We start from the raw sequence: 20967 nt of genomic DNA on the forward strand, positions 1-20967 counted from the left end.
ACTGAGGGGCTTTACGGAAAAAAAGACAAAGAAGAAGGAAAAAGAAGAATCTCAAGCTTAATAATTAGCATACTATAAATAATTGATTCTTCCTATCTGTAGGATTTCAAATGGACAAAACTTCACATTATTAACATTAGAATTTGAACTTTTTAAAATTTTTCCATCACAGATTCTTACTGATATTGTGAAGAATCTTCACAAATATATTATAAATATTAGGACAAGAAAACAGTTAAATTTTGACATTTATAACAATTTTGCTTGTTTATCAATTCAACTAAGTTTATTTCAGCAAATCTTCACTAAACATTCATTAATAAAACAACTGAGCAAAATACTGTAAGTATATTAGAACAGTTCCCTAGTTTAGTAAGATGATTACTCTAATATGTTGATTTTTTTGTGATACTAGAGGATAGAGATCAAAGAAAATTACACAACAGGATTCCTTTTAAAACGTTTATTTTCTTTCATCTAATTATGAGTGGACTGTCATGCATCCTCAGGTTCTTAAATGTAATATTCTGCTTTGCAGTTTAAATACATTTCAGAAAGTTTGTCCCAGGAATTTTGACATTACATACAAACAAAATGACAACAAAAAAGATTTTGAGATAAAAGCATGTGGATTTCTGATACTTACACTACACTGTGATTTTACATGCTATGAAGTTTGCTAATGAAAGCGTCAGTTAAATATATAATCTATTCCTTGACTGGATTGCTATCACCATAAGGGTTAAACAACAGCAGGACAAAAGTTTGCAGAACAAGTCCAAGTCACTAGTGCAGTTAATTTGTTTTTGCGGAGTCCATTTCTCAGTATTGATTTTTGATCTGGGCAATACTTTGCCAGGAGCTGAAGTTATTTGCAGTTGAAAGCATTTGCTCTGTTTTGTTTATTTCGTTGGGCAGCTCATGTCTATGTACAATCGCTGCCTGAAAGAAAAATTGGAAAAGCATGTCAAAAGTGAAGGATCTTGGTAGCAAAGTGGATTGACCCCTATTTTTTATCAGAGGGATTATATATACCTTAATATGCATATGCAACGAACTTGGTATTCCATTTTTACTATCAGGTGGATGTGGGAAATTCATTCCGTTTATATTGATACTTTACATCTGTCTTTAGCAAGATCAACCAATGTCCTTATTGTAATGGGCTTGCTAAACTCAATCAGAATATGGAATGCAAGGATCAACCAAAAGGTAGCATGCACATCTGTGTCAGTGGATGGCATAATGGATCTGCTCACACACGTGCCTCGTTGATTGTTCAGTATGCTTGCTATTTAGGACAGAAAGTTGTCATATACGTGTTTGCTTGTATATCTGCCTTTTCTAATATTCTGAGAGTTCTTTGAAGAAGAATACTGTATGTTATTTATCTCTTTAACTCTCCATCAGGTGTATTTTCCATCACATAATAGATAATCAAAACACATTTGTTGAATAAATAAATGAAAAGCATTAATATTTTTCAATAAACTAATAAGTAATAGGAATATTTGACAGACTGAACAGAAGAATGTATTTTCTTAAAAAAGCTTGAAGCCTTTTATCGATGTCAACTCTCTAACTCCCCAAAAAATGTCTTCCTCATAAAAATAATGTTCCATCTTTTCATAAAAGTATTTTCCAGATTACTTCTATTAATTTAAGCCTATTAAAATATCCTGCATATATTTATTCAATCATTAAGCATTCACCAGGTCAAAATCAATGAGCATTCCTCCAGAATTCTGAAACAAGGGAAGCATGATTAAGGTGGAATTGTTATTGGTAGAAAATTCAGAATATGTGGCTATATTTACTGGGTATTATAAATATAAAAATATCAACATTGCCACTTTATATTCCTTAGAATAAACTTCAAGTGTTTTCACATAGAAATGGACACAGATGTACATAAATAATGAGCAAATACTGAAAGAAAAAATTTTGTGTGTGAACTGCAGAACTACCAAAACTGCAGAATGTGTTGTAAATTTACTTTCGTTTCATATGAATAGCTAGAATGTCACAAGATAATTTTTACTTAAAAAAGACAAAAATGAAGAAAGCAAAGCCAGGGGTCAAATATTTTACCTCCATCAGGAAAGGAATGTAATATCTTTAAGAAGAGGGCTCAGTCAAAAAGGCAACTCAATGAAAAATTAAAGAGTTTTTTTCTGTAGAGCAAATAAGATTTTTCAGGGAACAGTCTGGAGCTCTGGTTCTGCTTACTCAAGAGTTATCTGAGGTATTGCCAATACTGTATGTCCGTTATTACTACTTGATTACAAGACTGTATTTTCAACTTTTTTACGAGTATCTTTTTAGTAAACCTATACTATTTTTCATTCCTGTAGGAATGATTTCTGGAATACATATGTATATATCAGAATTTTCTTTTGTATCAAGAAGAGTCGTAATCTACCTGAAACGCATTTTGCCAAGAATATAAAAAGTATTTTTTAATTAACTGGTGAGTTTTATGCCAATCTGAAAAATGAAAGTTATTTCTGTAATAAAGTTTTTGGTATGGAACATTTTTACTCAAGTTGAAACTTAGTATTACAGAGCCACAAGGGAAGTATAAAAACCATCATAACAATGACTTAATTTACAGAGAGAAATATAACTGTCAAATACGCTACTCATGTTCAGGGCCAATGTTTTCCTTCCTTATCAGCAAATCTAGTGGGCAGTCGAATATTTTTCAGAGGGATATCTGGTAAGCATGAACTCTGAGCAAGTGGATCTAGTTCATCCATCTGAATAGTTGATTGCATCTAGCTAAGGTAATATTATGCATCAATCTCTGTTATACTAACATCTGTGCTGTGTGAATAAGACCCAGGCTTAGTGGACCAGGCTACTATTACCCAGATGGCACTGTAAGAACATTACCAATGTTTTTGTCCTAATTATAGATTTCATGTAGACTATTCATTTTCCTTTAATTCAATCTTTTTAGATTAAAAACAAGGCAACTTTCTGGGATAAAATTTTTCTTTTTTATAAGAAACAGTATTTATTTACTCTTCTCTGAGTTTATACTATCTCTCTCATTACCCGGATTTTGGGTGGCCATCGTTTGGGTGATCCTTCCACTACAAATGAGACAGTACCTAGTAGTGGTTAAAAATTCTAGCTCTAAAATCAAATTATCTGGGTTTAAAGCTGTGGGATCTTAGATAAAATAAGGATAATGAAACAAGCCATTTAAGGAGAATATGTCTAGGACATAGAAAGTACTCAAAAGTGTTAAGTACATTTTTTTTCCACAGCTGTGAATATACAGAGAACATGGGTTTTGGAATCAAATAGATATTTCGTTCATTTAGCAAATATCTATTTGAGAGCCTCCATGTGCCATTTGAGGAATAGAGTGATGGGCATAAACAACAAGATTTGAAAAATATTTCAGAGGGGTTCCTAAATCCTCTCATTGGCAGATAGTTTATCCTAAGAATATAAAGAAGCAGATTTATTTTTACCTTCTCCCTCCCCCCCACCTCTACAAGCCGGAGGAGGGAAAATAACAAGGGTGGAGAGGGAGATAGCACTCTTCAGGAGTTGTGTGGACAGCAGAGATAGTCTTCAAAATACCTCTTTATGAAGCATTGGTCACTGTGCTCCACCTTAGGGTGACTGCTTAAAATGTTAACGTATTCAACTGGGAGTGCCCATGGCATGGGGAATTGACACCTAGGGTTTCCAGGTAATGACCTTTAAGCCCAAAGTGAGAATCCAGTCCTTCTCAAGCAGTTTCTCTTTTCTGGAAACTGTGCCTTAATATTTTTAGCTAATTCAGCTCAGGTTGTCTTCAGTGATTTAGAAACACTTATAATAATGATCCATGTTTATAAATAATATTTTCACAACATTCTCACTCCAAAGGTTGATTCTCAAAAAAGAAATTGTTAATAGGTAAGGAGAATGAATATTTTCCTCAAAACGTATTTGGAGCAAGGAGATAAAATGGTCATCAATTTGCTTGCTTCACAGTTTCCTTGAGGCATGGCCTCATCTCATCCCTTTCTTGGTACTCTTTAGAGAAATATTACCGTAGTCTGTTTAGAGATTTGGCTCTGACCTTGTCTCAGTAGAAAGCATTATGTCAAATCCTGGTTGATGCTGGACCCTTAGAGAACATCAAATGGAAAGATACAGTGTGTCTGGGAGAGTTGTCAGTCCTGCTTAGGATGCAGGGAAGATCTTTGCCTATGAAAGACCCGGAGCACAGCTAAAGTAATATTCTCATCCACTCCTCCCTACTTAAGCTGTGAAGAAACCAAGTTTCCACCTTCAGGAAGGAGACTAAATGAGGAGAATAAGAGAAATCTTATTTTTCTTGATTTAATTCTCAAAATGTGCTTCAACTCAAGAAATGAACTTTAAGGAATTTACTTATTATTTAGCATATATAATCAAGATGGATTCTGGTCTCCTTCAAAAAGAAAACTGGCTTACATAAAATACTAAGATTGTATAGGTGAATAAATGAGCACATATATCTCAGCTGATGAAGTCTGAAATTTGAAAGTAAAACAGAAATGCCATAAACATTTATCCCAAATTCAGTAATTTTTATAACTTCTTAAGCCATCCTATTAAATATTGTTTGCTCATGGGAATTGGACAGTTCAGAAAGAGGAAAGAAGTTGAGGAGTTAAAATATGGAGAGTGGAAAAGGTAAAGTGATTTAAAAAAGAGCAATATCGCCCCTAAAACCAGTTCACCCTGGAAACTCTAATAGAAATTCTAAGCTGCAGGTAGGCAATTTGATCCAAAGCACATTTAAATTTAATATCGTGGAACAAGCTCTTTTCATGCCCCTAGTAAGAACTGAAGTGACAGGTATAAAGTGTTTTAGCTATTAGACTTTCATGAATGATATTCCAAATTGTAAAATATTGTGTGTTTTATTTTGATCAGATTTGTGTTTCATCTTTGAGAACAGACTTGTTCCAAAAATCCTTCTAGTTAAAATGAAGTGTTATATAAACTAAAACTGAGTCACTTCTCTCACATGCTCTTATCAGAGCTTTTTTTTTAACCCCAGCCACTCTCTCTGTATTATATATAAACTTTCTTTAACATCACAATCAACTATAAAATTAACTTAAAAATCCTCACCTGAACCTATCTTTTTTCTACTTTTTCATAGGACTGAGACAATGACTTAATAAGAATTATGGAAAAAGGGTTAGATTGCAGCTAAGACTCTAAAAGAAGTTTTGAATTGGAAATGAATAAAATTCACGAATTGTATTATTTTTCTGTTGCTGCATAACAGAAAAAACCTACAAACTTTGCAACGCAAATGTATTACCTCAGTTTCTATGGATCTGAAGTCCAGGCACAGGTCAGCTGGTTCCTCTGCTCAGTCTGACCAGGCTGAAACAAACATGTTGGCAGAGACGACCATCTCATTTCTCCTTTGAAGCTTGGGGTCCTCTTTCAAGGCCCGTTAGGTTAGGTAGAATCCAGTTCCCTGCCGTTATAAGACTGAGGTCTCCATTTTCTTCCTGTATGTCAGACAGGGTGACTTGCTTCCTAGAGGCTAGCCTTAGATCCTAGCTGCGTGGTCCTTATAACAGGACAGCTTACTTCTTCAAAGCTAGCAAGACAATCGCTCTCCAATAAGCTATGATAGAGTCTTATACAATGTACCCTAATCGCAGGAATGACATCTCCACCCCCTTTCTCATTTAACATAATCTAATCAAGAGAGTTACATCTCATCATATTAACAGGTCCCACCCACATTCAAGAGGAGGGCGTGTACACCAGACAGTGGGATTCTTTGAGTCCATCTGAGAATTCTGCATGCCACAGTGATTCATTCATAGTCACTTATCCCCAATTATAAAGTTCAAAAAGCTGTGAAAATTGAAACTTCCTAACTCATTTGGTGACAAAATCTGAACAGAACTGACAAATAATTTAAAGAATTTAATTCATTTAGTACAAATATGCATGTGTTCCCAAAATATTAATATGCCTGAGTATAAAGTGTGTTATGCATAGACTGTTATATAAATATATGTTATTATGTGTCTTATGGAACACGCCACTAAGGGTATTCATGAATATACTGACTGTGTTCAGTAGTACCTTTCTAAAAATCTAAATATCTCGAATCCTGAAACACATCCACGCTCAAGGGTTTGAGATCAGAAATCTTTATGGACCAACTGTACTAAATTTCTCTGAAAAAGAGCTCATTGGGAAAGGGAGGACATAAACCTTGGAGTAAACTCAACGTTTGCTGAATTAAAGGAACTTCATCAGGATAAGAATGAGAACAAGGGAAGAAGAAACAAATATTGTTTGTTTATACTTTAACTCTGAATCCAGGGGATCCATTTCTTTGGTGACACCTTTGTAAAGCAGGGCAATATCAACAGATAGGGATTTATATTACATACAAGGTGAGGGGAAAGATTTCTTTTACTAATTTGTTTGAGTTATTCAGTGAATACCCTCATAAAGAGACAGCTCAGATTTGTACTACTAAACTGTAGAACAAAGGAAAATTGTCTCTTTTATTTTCTCAAAATATATGGTATGTTAAAAGTGAGACTTTTTTTTATAAGCTTGTTTATCTCATTTTTCCCCTTAGGCAAAATATCTGGCTCTCAGGACAAAACCTGTTTCACTTAAGAGTCCAATTTATCCATCCAGAATTTGAGTCAACTAATAAAAATTTAATCTGCTTGTAACTTCCGCCTTTCCCCCAGATTTCAACCTTAAATCAGTATGCAGTTACATTTACCGAAGGAGTTACCATATTTTAAAGGAACAAATGTATATCTTGGTGACAATAGCTAGGAATACAAAAGCCCTCAATCTGTATCTATCAATGCTAAACGTAAAATGTGAGAAGGAAAAAAAAAATGCTTATAGCCAAGAAAGAAATGTAAATTGAACTGTCACCAAACTCTTTTCTGAAATGTCTTATAATTTACATCTAATATATGTTAATTTACAAGCAGCACCATAACGTGTACTTGAAAGCAATGCTTCAGTTAATTAAATGAACTCCTAGGAGAGCACAGATCTCATTAGGTCTTTGCCGTAGTCAGGTTGGACTTTGAGAATTTAATTCAGGATATTCGATTCCTCATTATGAGCAAAGTGATCTGATAGAAGCTTTTTTTTTTAAATGTCATTTCTGCAATGGATTGTTATGCAGCTTCTAAACTGCTAGTTAAATGATGTATCCCTCTTTGTCTAAATAGTGCCAAAGCAGTCAATCAAGTCAGTTAAATCAAGCTACTGTTATTTCCATTAAAAAATAAATAAATAAATCTATCAAGGTAAGTACAAAACAAAACAAAAGGCTGTTAATCGATTTTTTTCGCTCTTGGACAGTCATCTAAATACTTTTCTGCCAAGTAAACAAATCAGGTGAAATCTCAAACAGCTATCCCACCTCTTCTAAAGAGTGAATTTTGAGTCATTACTAAGTGTTTCAAAAAGCACTCAATCTGGTGGTAAGTATGGCTTTTTAGTTTTTTCATATTAAGATAGGATGTGTCCACAGATACTAATGTATTACCATTGTTTAGCTTATGGAGCTAAAATATGTGGTAGACAAAATCTGAATAGTGGTAGAATTTTGGGATTGATGGCTTCCTCTTCCTAATGAAGAGGCTTGGTAAGGAGTCTGTCAGATTCTTACATAGGCTACTGGCATTCTACAGAATAAGCTTGGGTGGAGTTTGGTAAAGGCAGAGTTCCACTTAGGGTTTCTGATAATGTAAAAGAGACAGGGGTGGAGGCAATCAGGAGAACCAAAGGGCATATGGCATGACACTACTGGAATGGTATTAAAATGGTGCAGGTTTCAATTGGATCTGATTTTTTACTTGAGATTTACTGGTGAAGGGACTGGGTCCGGTGAGCAAAAATGAAAACCTCAGTTTTATATTATTAAACTGCTTGTTCTGTAAGTAAATTTCCTGCCTAAAACGATGCCCATTAAGGATTGAAAAGGTCTGAACATTAATAGCATTTTCTGTAATGCATGTTTGGACCAGAAAGAAATTAATTGTACCACATAAATCTTGGAAGTCGGATTGCATAAAAAAATCTCAAGCATTTATTTAGAGGCCTTAAATAGAGTTTCTATGGCTTCAAAATTAAATATATAGATTCGTTAGCGAATCCTTTCTCCTGGGAAAAAATCTCTCGCTTGCTTCTTTCCAGGCTAGTTGTCCATCCCTTCAAGGTCCCACGTTCATAGTCTTCTTACAGAAGTCTGAATCTCTTTGGAAGCAAGCAATTGCAGTGTCAGTCAATCACTCCCTTAAACTGGTCTTGGGCACGGTGAGAGTAACTTGACCTAGGAGTCTACTGAATTATCAGTCTTGGCTCATCCATTAATTAAAAAAAATATATTGCAGAGGTTTATTGTGGGGCCTCTGCGTAGCCAAATGGAGTAAAATACAAACTTATTTATAGTCATGAATAAACTTGTTCCTGTCCTCCATCCTACCTCTTTATCCTGCTATAACCTCTTTATCATTTAAAAGTGAAATGTGAAGTATGGAAAAGAGATTGATAAAAACAGGTGTGTCTAGTTAAACTTGGGGGATACTAATTTGCATTTTTGTACCATCTCTCCCCTCCCAATTCTGAACAGAGAGCTAGACCTTTTATAATTCCTTCTGTCAGGAAATTTTACAGAACACAAAGTAGAAAATGCTGAAAGAGAGAAGTTGCTCCTGTCTGCAAATTTAAGGTCATAAAGAAGATGACGTGAAGTGTCAGAGGTAGGAGGAAAACTGGATGACTGTCCTTTAAAACAACATTTGAGAAGGGAGAGATTCCTGGGGATTGGGAAGACAGAAAGTTTAGCAAGTTGCTAGATTGGCCAGGACCTGTGGCTTGGTCTATGGATTGCTACAGGGAGCTGGTAAAGTCTCAGACGGTTGAGTTGTGCAGGATACCCAGGTAACCTAGACCCTCTGCCAAGAAATTTTCAGCCTCAACAAAGATGTCTGTGCTCCACAAGGGACATGGAAAACTGGAAGCCAAGAGAAACGTGGGTTCAAGGGACCACAAAAATAGGAGATCAGCAATGACCACAATGAGCTGGAGAGCAAAAGCCCTTCCTTAGGTTTTTGAGCACCGTGTAATCCTCTCTGATTCTGTAGAGAACCTCCAAAATACCTGATACAGCAGTTTCCTGCCATCTCAGAACCATAGGGGTTCAGAATATAATTTAATTTGATTTGATTTAAAGACAATTTTTCAAAGTAAATATCTCTTGCACAATTAAGTTTGTGGACTGAAAAACATACCCCCTCAAAAAAAGGCAAAAATCAAAAAAGGCACACCTCCAAATAAATACGTGATAAATACAACTAGCTTGATGAAAAACACAAATCCCCAATGAACAAAATCCACACAGATAGCCCCACCAAACCTTTATTGTAAATTAAAAAAATAAATAAATACATGTCCTTAACACTCACTATCAGAGTTATTGGGTATGACCAGCATAGTAAAGGGAGAATCTTTCCAAAAATATTGAAAAAAATCATTAGTGTCACCAAAAGCACACAATAGATATAATGAATATTATAACATACTCATAAAAATGTATACCTTCATCTATTTGGGGGGTTTTCTATATCCAATTCATGGATGACCTAAGGACTGGAAGTAAGCATGAGGCAGACGCTGCTTGTTAAATTCCATTGAACCGTCTGCAAGGTATCCCTGATTGCTCTCCAGAGCGTGACAAAAATTCTTTCCATATTATTGTAACCTGGCAAGGAACTGCATCCCACTGCTTAATGCTACTGTCAACCTAAAGAAATAGGTAAACTGAGGCAAGTTCAAATTACCAGAAATTGAGTTTATTCAAGAATAGCATAGGAATTGCAACTTGAGCATTACATGCTGTAGCAAGCCACAGGCAAGTTGGTTGAGGGTTGGGGGTGGGCTGTATTTATGGGCAGAGTGTAAGAGAGAGAAGTTCAACCAGAGTCCAAGTGATGCGGGCTCGGCAAGCCAAGGAGCCCAAAGAAAGATTTCTTGGACTCTCAAGGTCTGGTAGTAGTGCTCCTTTACTCAGAGAATAGCATGGGATCAGGACCCATGGGCAGTGAAGAGCTGCAATGTATTGAGGGTAGGGCTAAATTTATAAGGCATGGGTATGTGAGTTATTTGTTTAAAAGACAAAGGAAAGATCATGTAAAAAAGTTGTTAAAATGATATCAGTACAGGTGGGGTCTGGTTATCGTGTCATCATGTTAACTTTAGAAGTGAATCAAGTCAAGATGTCTGCTACTTCCTGGAGGGTGGTATAGATCGACATGTAAGTCAGAATGCCTTGGGTTCTCTCCCTGGGGAAGCCTTAATCCTCCTCACAAGCCGTAAGGTCATTGACTTGAGGATGGGGAGAGATACTTGGTAGATGTTCACTGGTCAGGAGATAAGTCTCAGTCTTCTGTCCATCAGGCATTTAATGAAAATCAGTCTCTTGGTTCTTCAGTTCTGTTCTTCTGAGGGCACATGTGTGAGATTCTCCATTTCTTATCCTTTGGTTCCATTTTAGACTGAAATCCTTTCACACTACCCAGTAATGACAATTTCCTTGAGAAACATATTTTTTAACTTTCCTGTGTGTTTCATTGGAATTTATTTTTTTAACCCTGAGTTCCCTTGAAAAGGGCCCTAGAATAGTTTCTAGATACTTAACAAGTTGCATGGTTGTGCTGTCAATTATGACATATTATAATGAATGGTAATACAAATGAAACATCTGTTTGATCACTTGCTGAGTACAGCTGTTCTGTCACACTTGACACACTGAGCAGGAGTATATGGAAAATTCAAGGAAAAATTGTAAATGTGACTGCTAGATCACTGATTTTGAAGAATGAGATGAGTTAAGATGACTATACCCTTGTAATGTATTTAAAAGCACCAACCTCTCAATTTGGTTTTGTTTCAGCACTGATTCTTTCAATAATGGCTCCTGTCTTTGTAAATGCATTTATATGCTTTTAAAACAATGCTGAAATATAAATGGTCATAATTTCCTTTCATTATTAAAAAAAATTGAATCCTTAATTTTCACCAAACAGTTTTTCTTAAGTACTGGGAGATAGCTGTAAACAAAATGGCAAAGCTCCAGATCCTGTGGGGTTTATGTTATTAAATATGAGTGTGCATACACAAAACAAAAGAAAACACAGAAACTAACAAATACTCCAAGCTATGACAAGTAATCTGAAGAACAGCAAAGCCAAATAAGGAGATGAGGAGGACAGTGTGTCAACTTATATAGAGTGGTGAGAGAATATGGCCCTACATTAGCTCCTGCAAAACTTTAAAGGATTGATAAAGGAAAATGAAATCAAGTCCACTGTCATACAGAACAACTGAATAGGATCAAAGCCAAAAGTCTGATTTGGATGGAGGAACATTTTGTATAGTCTCTCTGAGTGATTAGATTGACTTGAAATTTTATATTCTGATTCGATCTTAATGTCTCAGGCAGACAGAGTTGCTATTTTTAGCAAGCTATCAAAATTAGAGAGTTTATAATACATTATTTACTCTTGCATCACTTTAGATTTTCAGATTACTCTGAAAATAAGTACAGTGAATACTATTTGCCTATCCAGAATCCCCTTCCTTTAGGATCAGTCTGGTCCTGCACATCATCTACATGGTTCCAGTATGAACATCCATTTTATATTTTGTCCCCACTCCTAGACACTATTGATTGACCTAAGGCTGGACACCTGTCTCAAGTTAGCCAATGAGACCCATTCACAGGATTTTCAGGGTTAAGGATGGAAGATATTTGATCATTTACTATTTGGAATAAAAAATGTAAATCTCAGGGTCTATCAGCAGCCATATTTCTGCCATTTGGCTATTTCTGAGAAGCAGAGAAAGTCAGTCTTTCTGAGTGAGAGGAGAGGAAAAAACAAAAGGAGAGAAAACTAATGAAAGAAAGATTGTCTTAAGATGTGCAAAGAGGGCTCCAATGGCATTTGAATTCCTGGCTCCAATTGTTCCTGAGGCCAGCTGCATTTCCTATCTTTGGGTACCAATAGCCACACTAGTAAACAATTTTTTTGTTTAAGCTAGTTTGATTAGATTTAATATCTGCAAACAATATCCTAACTAAAATTAAGAGATTGTGTATCACTGTATTATTACTTAAGGTTCTCCAGAGAAACAGAACCAATAAGATTTGCAGAGAGAGAGAGAGAGATTTTAAGGAATTGGCTTGCATGATTATCAAGGCACACAATTCCAAAATCTGCAGGGTAGGCCTGCAGGCTGGAGACCCAGGGAAGAGGTGATGTTGCAGGTCTGAAGGCAGTCAGGAGGCAGAATTGCTTCCTCCTCTCAGGACCTTAGTTTGTTTTCTCTTAAGCTTTTGACTGATTGGATGAAGCCCACTCACATTATGGAGGGTAATCAGCTTTAGTCAAAGTCTACTGATTTACATTTAATCTCATCTAAAAAAAATACCATGGCAACATCCAGACATGTGTTTGACCAACTGTCTGAGTATCATATCTTGGCCAACTTGACACATAAACTTAAACATCACAATCACCAAATCCAGTAATTATGAGACTTTTCTGTTTTGGGATTAAACAAGAAAATTATGGCCTACACATATGTGGACAACTGACTTTTCACAAAGGTGCAAAGGCAAGTCAGTGGAGGACGGACAGTCTTTTTAACAAACTGTGCTGAAACTATGAGATATCCATAGGCAAAAATATGGATTTTGATCCATACTTCATTCCATGTACAGAGTCACTCAAGATATATCATAGACCTACATGTGAAACCTAAAACTATAAAACTTGTGAAAGAAAATATAACAGAAAATCTTTGTGACCTTGGGCTACTCAAAGAGTTCTTAAATACAACACCAAAGGCATGATTCAAAATAGTAATAATATTAAATTGGAATTTTCAAAATTGTCTCCTCTCTCAAAGATCTTCTAAGGAAGTGAATATTCAAGCAACAGACTGAGAGAAAAACATTTACAAGCATATATCCAATAAATGATGTATCCAGAATATATAAAGAACTCTCAAAACTCAATTAAAAGAAAACAACCGAATATTTTTAAAAAGTTGGAGGGGGATAAAATATTTGAATACATATTTCATCAAAGAAAATATGCATATGACAAACACACAAAAAGATACTTAGCATCATTTGTCATTAAGGAAATGCAAAATTACAACCACAATGAGATTCCACTACAAAACTGTTAGAATGGTTAAAATGTAAAATATTGACCATATCAAGTGTTGGTGAAGTGGAGGAATTTAGACTCTCATGCTCTGCTGGTGGAAAGTAAAATAGTACAACCACTTTGGAAGAGAGTCTGGCGGTTTCTTAAAATGTCAAACGTACACCTACCACAGTATCTAGTGGTTGCACTCCTAATATTTACCTAGGAGAAAAGAAAGAATATGTTCATGTAAACACTTTTATATAAATGTTCACAGCAGCTTTATTTGTAGTACACCCAACCCAGAAACTACCCACCTGTACATCAGAAGGAGAAAGACCATTGTCATAGTCTAAATGATAGATGATCATGACCTGAATTAGGGTGGTGACAGGAATCATGGACAGAAATTAATGGATTAAGGATTTAATTTTATGGTAGAACCAGCATGACTTATTGGTAAATGAAGGAAATAGTGAGATAGAGAGTTCCTACGTTTAAGACTTGAGAAGTTAGGTAAATAGTTATTCCATGTCTAAAATATTTATTGTATTGTTTGGAATTCCAAATTCTGCGGAGATGCCTCAATAGTAACTACAGTGGAAATACAAGCTCAGTGAATAGAGCCTCACCCAGTAGTTGCTCTCTTCCTCTCCACCCTTCATTGGCTATATCTCATTTTTTGGTTATGTTTTCTATATTAGTATGCCATGTAAGGTTTTATTTGGAAAATTAATTTCCTTGCAAAATAGAAGACCTGAAAATCACTTCTCTAGCATCTGGGAAAATATATTGATTATCCTTCCATTCTTCCTTGGAAAAATGAAAATAATACTATGAAAATATTGGTATAATATTTGAGGCAGGACAGATTGATATCCATCCTTTGTCAGACTCTATTCTCAACCATTTAAGTGCATTACATTTTGTTCTTATAATCCTGTAATACGCGTAGTTTCAACCCCAATTTATAGATAAAGGAACAGGATTAGAGAGGTTAAGTAACTTGCCCAAAGCCCAAACAAAACACACAAATAGTTGGGATGATGTTTAAACTGGATCTGATAATGAAGTTTATGTTCTTCCCTCTATGGCTCAGAAAATCCCCCAAGACTTAATCTTAGAAAAGTTTAAACTATATTTTCTGTTACATATCTTTGCTGCAAATCAGTAACTGATTTAAAACAAGAACTCAGTAAAGTATCTTACAGAGGGATCATGCTAATTTCAAACTTCCTTGAGGTTATCAGTAATGAGTGGAAAGCACACATGTACAGTTTTACAGTTCATGAATACTTGTCAAGAGTAAATGATAATTAATAACTGGAATTGTTTTTAGAATTTTTCATACATTAATTATAGATTAGAATGTGTTGTTTTCATTAAAGTTATTATATACATGTATGATATGTCTTCATTTTCTTCAGAAAATTAGTATACACGCTCCAAGACCCAAGATTTTAAACTTGGAAGGTCTATTATGAGAACTTATCTTTTTTTTTTTTTTTTAAGATTTTATTTTTTCCTTTTTCTCCCCAAAGCCCCCCGGTACATAGTTGTGTATTCTTCGTTGTGGGTCCTTCTAGTTGTGGCATGTGGGACGCTGCCTCAGCGTGGTCTGATGAGCAGTGCCATGTCCGCGCCCAGGATTCGAACCAACGAAACACTGGGCCGCCTGCAGCGGAGCGTGCGAACTTAACCACTCTGCCACGGGGCCAGCCCCAGAACTTATCTATTTTTAATTCATGAAGAAGCAAGACATAAAGTTCAACAATAAAATATCATACATGTAGACAGACTGTCATTAGAACCACAGGTCACACTGATTATTTGTTCATATTTTTTTCCTATCTTCAAAAGAGGTAGTACTTTAAAGTTTATAGGCATTATCTAAGTAATTCAAATTTTAATGGAGGGAATTAGATTCATATAAATCTTTCATAATTTTCTATTAACGAGGTTTGTTCTTCTGAACTACATACGTATAAGCACTAAAATATTTGCTTCATTAAGCACTAGAAAATATTTCAAAGAAACAGCAAAATTGTTCATTACAATATTATTGATAACATAAAATTGGAAACAATGCAAGTGACTAATAAGTAGGGATTAACTAAAAATATTTGGTATATCCATGTGATAGAATAGTAAGTAGCCATTAAACATTGTGTAGACAACAATATCAGGAAATGGAGCAATGTTTACAACATAAGACGATAAAAAAAAAACTGTTGCAAAACAATATTTATAGAGTTGTCAAATTTTTTTCTTGAGGAAGATTAGCTCTGAGCTAATATCTGCCACCAATCCTCCTCTTTTTGCTGAGGAAGACTGGCCCTGAGCTATCATCTGTGCTCATCTTCCTCTACGTTATATGTGGGACGCCTGCCACAGCATGGCTGGACAAGTGGTGCCATGTCCCCACCCAGGATGCAAACTGGCAAACCCTGGACTGCAGAAGAGGAATGTGTGCACTTAACTGCTGTGCCACCAGGCCAGCCCCTAAAGTTACCCAAATTTTATTAAAACAAGCTGGATAGAAAAAGTACTAGACACAAATACAGAAAAATGCAATGATCATTATCACTTGGTGGAGTGGTGTGCTCACTTTCTCATTTATGCTTTTCCTTATTTTCCTACATTGTTATAGTAAACATGCAATTACATTCAGAGAATATTTTTAAAGAAATAAGTTAAATATTTGAAGCTAAATATAGTAATGACAGTAATAAACTATTAGCTTATAAGCTCAAATGCTTGTGTGTGTGTATTTAGCACCATTATTTTCTAATGTGGGGAATTCAAGTACATTGGAACACCTCTGTTATCTAGAAATTTGCAACTCAAAGTGTAACCTCTGGACCAGCAGCATCGGCATCACCTGGGCAGTTGTTGGAAATGAAGAATCTGAGGCTAGGGGGCCAGCCCAGTGGCGCAGTGGTTAAGTGCTCACATTCCGCTTTGTCAGCCTGGGGTTCACCGGTTCAGATCCCGGGTGCAGACATGGCACCACATGGCAAGCCATGCTGTGGTAGGCGTCCCACACATAAAGTAGAGGAGAATGGGCATGGACGTTAGCCTAGGGCCAGCCTTCCTCAGCAAAATGAGGAGCATTGGCAGCGGTTAGCTCAGAGCTAATCTTCCTCAAAAAAAATTAAATAAATAAACCCAGAGCTGCTGAGTCAGAATCTGCATTTTATTTTATTTTATTTCTATTATTTTTTTTAAATATGTTTTGTGGTGAGGAAGATTGGCCCTGAGCTAACATCTGTTGCCAACCTTCCTCTTTTTTGCTTCAGGAAGATTGTCACAGAGCAAACATGTGTTTCCAATCTTATTCTTCTTGCTTTTTTCTCCCCAAAGCCACAATATATAGTTGTATCCTAGTTGTAAGTCATTCTAATTCTTCTATGTGGGATGCTACCTTAGCATGGCTTGATGAGCAGTGTGTAGGTACACGCCCAGGATCTGAACTGGCAAACCCCTGGCCACTAAAGTGGATGGTGAACTTAACCACTCGGTCATGGGGCCAGCCTCAGAATCTGCATTTTAAAAAGCTATCCAAGATGCAAGCACATTATAGTTTGAGAAGGACTACCCTGGAGGATAAAACTTCCCTTGTCTAGAAATGTTATGTTTCATTATTTTGACTGAGTACTGAGGATACAATGTAGCATTTAACAAAGTATTTTATAACATGAAACATTAACTAGATAGTGTTATATTAAAAAGTTGTTGGTTCACATCTCTTTGATGTGGGGATGTGGGTAGTGGTAGTTTGTGTCATCTTTTAGCAAAGAAAAGCATATTATTCAAATAGATCAGTGTTGTCCAATAGAAAGCTACAATGTGAATAATATAGGCAATTTTAAATTATCTAGGAGTTACATTAAAAAATAAGTTAAGAAGACACAGATGAAACTAATTTAATCATATATGCTATGTAGTCCAATATACTAAAAAGATTATCATTTTATGATGTATTAAATATAAAAGTATTAGTGGGATGTTTTACGCTTTTTTTAGTGCTGAGAGTTCAAAATGTGGTGTGTACATCTTATGTTCATACTAGCAACATTTCAAATCCCCAATAGTCATATATGGTTAGTGGCTACTGTATTGGACAGCATCGTAATTTTTAAGCAATGAAAATCTATTAAGATAGCCTTAGATTGTTCAGTTTTTATTCTATGATTGAGTTAGTCATATTATTTGGATGTGAGAAAATATGCTTTCTACAAATTCTCAAGTAGTTTTCAAATTTTTAAGGATACGAGAACGTTTCAACTACACTTAACAACTACGCTATTGTTTTTTCGTTTTGTGCTTCCCAAGCACAAAATAGGCCAGTAACAGCCACTACCACCAAAACTCCATCTCCACTACTCCAGGTGTTCATATGGAATTTATACGTATTCTAGGTTGTGATGATTTTTTTTTTTTATTTTATTTGTTTTTTTGAGGAAGATTAGCCCTAAGCTAACATCTGCCGTCAGTCCTCCTCCTTTTGCTGAGGAAGACTGACCCTGAGCTAACATCCGTGCCCATCTTCTTCTACTTTATATGTGGGATGCCTGCCACGGCATGGCATAACAAGCAGTGCATAGGTCCTCCATCCACCCGGGGTTCCAAACCAGCGAACCCTGGGCCATGGAAACGGAATGTGCAAACTTAACCACCGAGCCACCGGGCGGACCACAGGTTGTGATCATTTTTTATTTCTCTACCATTAGAGTATAGTTATCTGCAGGATCTGGAAAAAGCTGTGCTTCAAGGACGAGAGTGGGGTGAAGGCCTGGGACAGCATTCTCAGTAACAGCATTTTGAATAATTCTTTTATGAGGAGTCTCCAGCATAATTAGTGTTTTGGCTATAGCCTTTGTTTTAGGACAACATTTTATTACATTAGGATTAGAATGCTCTCTCACTTTAGATTAATTTGAGGAAGAAGTTTGGTTGCTTAAAGAACAAACACTTTGTTGAACCACTGTAACTATTTATTATACTCATTATAAATTGAGAAATTTTTATTTAGCTAATGCTCAAATTTATTATAACTTAAGAAAATAACTCAGAGATGCCACTTTTTCTTCTATTTATATGATTTGAAGGAATTCTTGTACTTCTTTAAGCTTATGGACCTTGCAGGGCATTTCATTAATTTTTAATTTATTCTTTAATATACAACACAATTTGGGGCCCGCCCAGTGGCGCAGCAGTAAGGGTGCACATTCCCCTTCGGCAGCCTGGGGTTCACAGGTTTGGATCCCGGGTGCAAACTTATGCACCACTTGTCAAGCCATGCTGTGACAGGCATCCCACATAAAATAGAGGAAGATGGGCACAGATGTTAGCTCAGGACCAGTCTTCTTCAGCAAAAAGAGGAGGATTGGCAGTAGATGTTAGCTCAGGATGAACCTTCCTCAAAAAGAAAAAAATATACAACATAATGTGCATATTTTATATTTTGACTATATGGTATAATGTGAAATGTCAAGTGTCATATGCACCACAGAATATCTTCCCTAGTAGCACTAGAGTCACTTTTTCAAGAGAGATTCAGATTCTGTCCTTAATTTCAAGATGCAGGATAATTTAATAACGATTTTTTAGAAAACAATATTTAAAGAGATACTTCATTAAATATATAGCTTGGTTATAAAAAGAATTCTGATTTCAGAAGTGTAAAAATGTGAATAAGAGGGAAAACTTTTATTTTCAAGTTAAGCAAATATGATGTACATACTGGGACTTTAACACAGCAGGGGATGCTAATTTGCATTATTTGCCTTGCTATGTTCTCACAAAAGAAACGTATGAAATTCAAGACTGAAAAATTTTGATGTGACTTGGAGTTAAGAAAGCAAGAAAGCATGTGCATACTCAAGGAAAACAAGCTGGACGTTTTTGAAGAGTAGTAAGTATTATGGGAGAGAGGACATAGATAACCAGAGAGCAAAATAGGATGTTTGTGGAGAAAAGAATTCATTAATAAAAGTGTAAGAATAATGGAATCCTCAAACACAAATTCCGATTTTATGATTGCGCATTAAGGGTACCATGTGTCTTTTACTACAACACTATAGAAAACAAAACACTAGCTAGATAGTGAATTATTTTTATTGCTCTTTACACAATCTTTTTGCTTTCTAATCATTTGCTTTGGTCATTGGGAGTGAAACCTTCAGCTTATTAGAGGGAGAAAAATCATCACATTCTTGACTTTTAAGTTATTGTTCAAGTCGAAAACAGGGTGTTGATTGGAGATGCAAAGGGACACAACCAGTACATTTGGTCTATTTTTGTTAACTCCTAGCTAGGGAGTGGGGAAGAGAAGGTTGACAATGAACCTCACAGGTGGATTTTGATTCTGAGCCGGACTCTGCTTCCTCTGCGTTCCTATTGTTTCTGGAATAGGGAAGCATAGTGAACGCTTCCCATGTTTTGGGAATCAAGAGCAAATTAAAAAGCATCAAGCCTTGCAATAGGTTTATGCTGCCACAACAGCACTGAAAGAGGGCTGCTGACAGGCCCCCAAACTGTCTTAATGAGTCTCCATGCACCTTGGTGGGGTTTGCAGAGAAGCCTTAGCGGTGTGGATGCCTCATCAGCAAAAACGCAGGCCTTGGATTGCAGCATTAAAGTTCTAGGGGCATTAAGATTGAATTTCATTATGATATTGTAGGCATTTTTTAATTTTTTATAATTAGTTGAGCTTTTTCTTTGAAAATGTAGAGGTTCTATTTGATTTTTATATTGATATCTCTGAATAATTACTAAACAATTCTAATAATAAAATTATTATTTAATAATTATAATAATGATTATACTAATAATTAAATTTTGTGGTGCTATTAGGATTTGAAACACTCAGAAAAAGGGGAGAAAAGCCCAGTTGCCTGAAAATTGTAGATTATATTCCAAGTTTAACGTATTTTATTCTTGAATCATAATTTATTTGGTGAAAACCAGTGGTCAGCATAATAGCATTTTTAATTGTGTGAACTTCCCTATTTTTGATATTTTATGTACTTCTATTTTCCTGTAATTGCCTACAGCTTTTGTTTTATTGCTCTTTTGTATTGTAAATTATCATTAATGGATTTTAGTAAATAATCAGCTTTCTTGACAGTGCTTTCATTTTTTCAAAGTTTTCTATAATAAAAGTGAATGTATTTATGAATATAATCTTATGGAAAATTTTTTAATACAATTGCTTATTCATTTTTACACATATCAGTAGCTCTTGTCAAGTTTAGTATGGTTTTATATACAAATCAAATCACATTTTAACTCTGTTCATTGTATTCCTGGTGTTAGGCCTGGTGCCTAACAAATGTGGCTTGAAATGAATAAAACTGAAAACCATTAGCATTTTGGCTGTTGGATTTTGTAATTATAATTGATCTGATATCGCTTAAAATAGAAACAGCCAATGCCCAGTGTGATAGCCTTGTCAGATCCTACTATTTAACCTTTCCCACTACACCTGAATATTATCACACCCAGAATCCACACAGCGCTCCAACCATTTCTTATTGAATGGCATTGCCATTTCAGATAAGGCCTTTTTACCATCCTTGACCTATAGGGAAAGGGAAATAAAGGGGCCGCTAAATAGGGCAAAACTGTTATAAGCGTCCAGACCCAGCGTAGTGGGGTGACTGTAGAGAAAGGAGGAAACCCAAGAATGTATTCTACTCTACCATGCTTCACTCTGAGGAGAGAGCTGAATTAGTCA

At 35.7% G+C, this 20967-nt stretch overlaps 1 protein-coding gene across 2 annotated transcripts in view; it reads left to right on the forward strand.

The window, feature by feature from the left end:
- The window catches only part of CNTN5 (contactin 5), a 1137031-nt gene that overhangs the window by 555807 nt on the left and 560257 nt on the right, over positions 1–20967 (forward strand). The gene's annotated exons all lie outside the window — the stretch shown is intronic.

This window comes from Equus caballus, chromosome 7 (genome assembly GCF_041296265.1).
Source record: "Equus caballus isolate H_3958 breed thoroughbred chromosome 7, TB-T2T, whole genome shotgun sequence".
NCBI classification, from domain to species: Eukaryota; Metazoa; Chordata; class Mammalia; order Perissodactyla; family Equidae; genus Equus; species Equus caballus.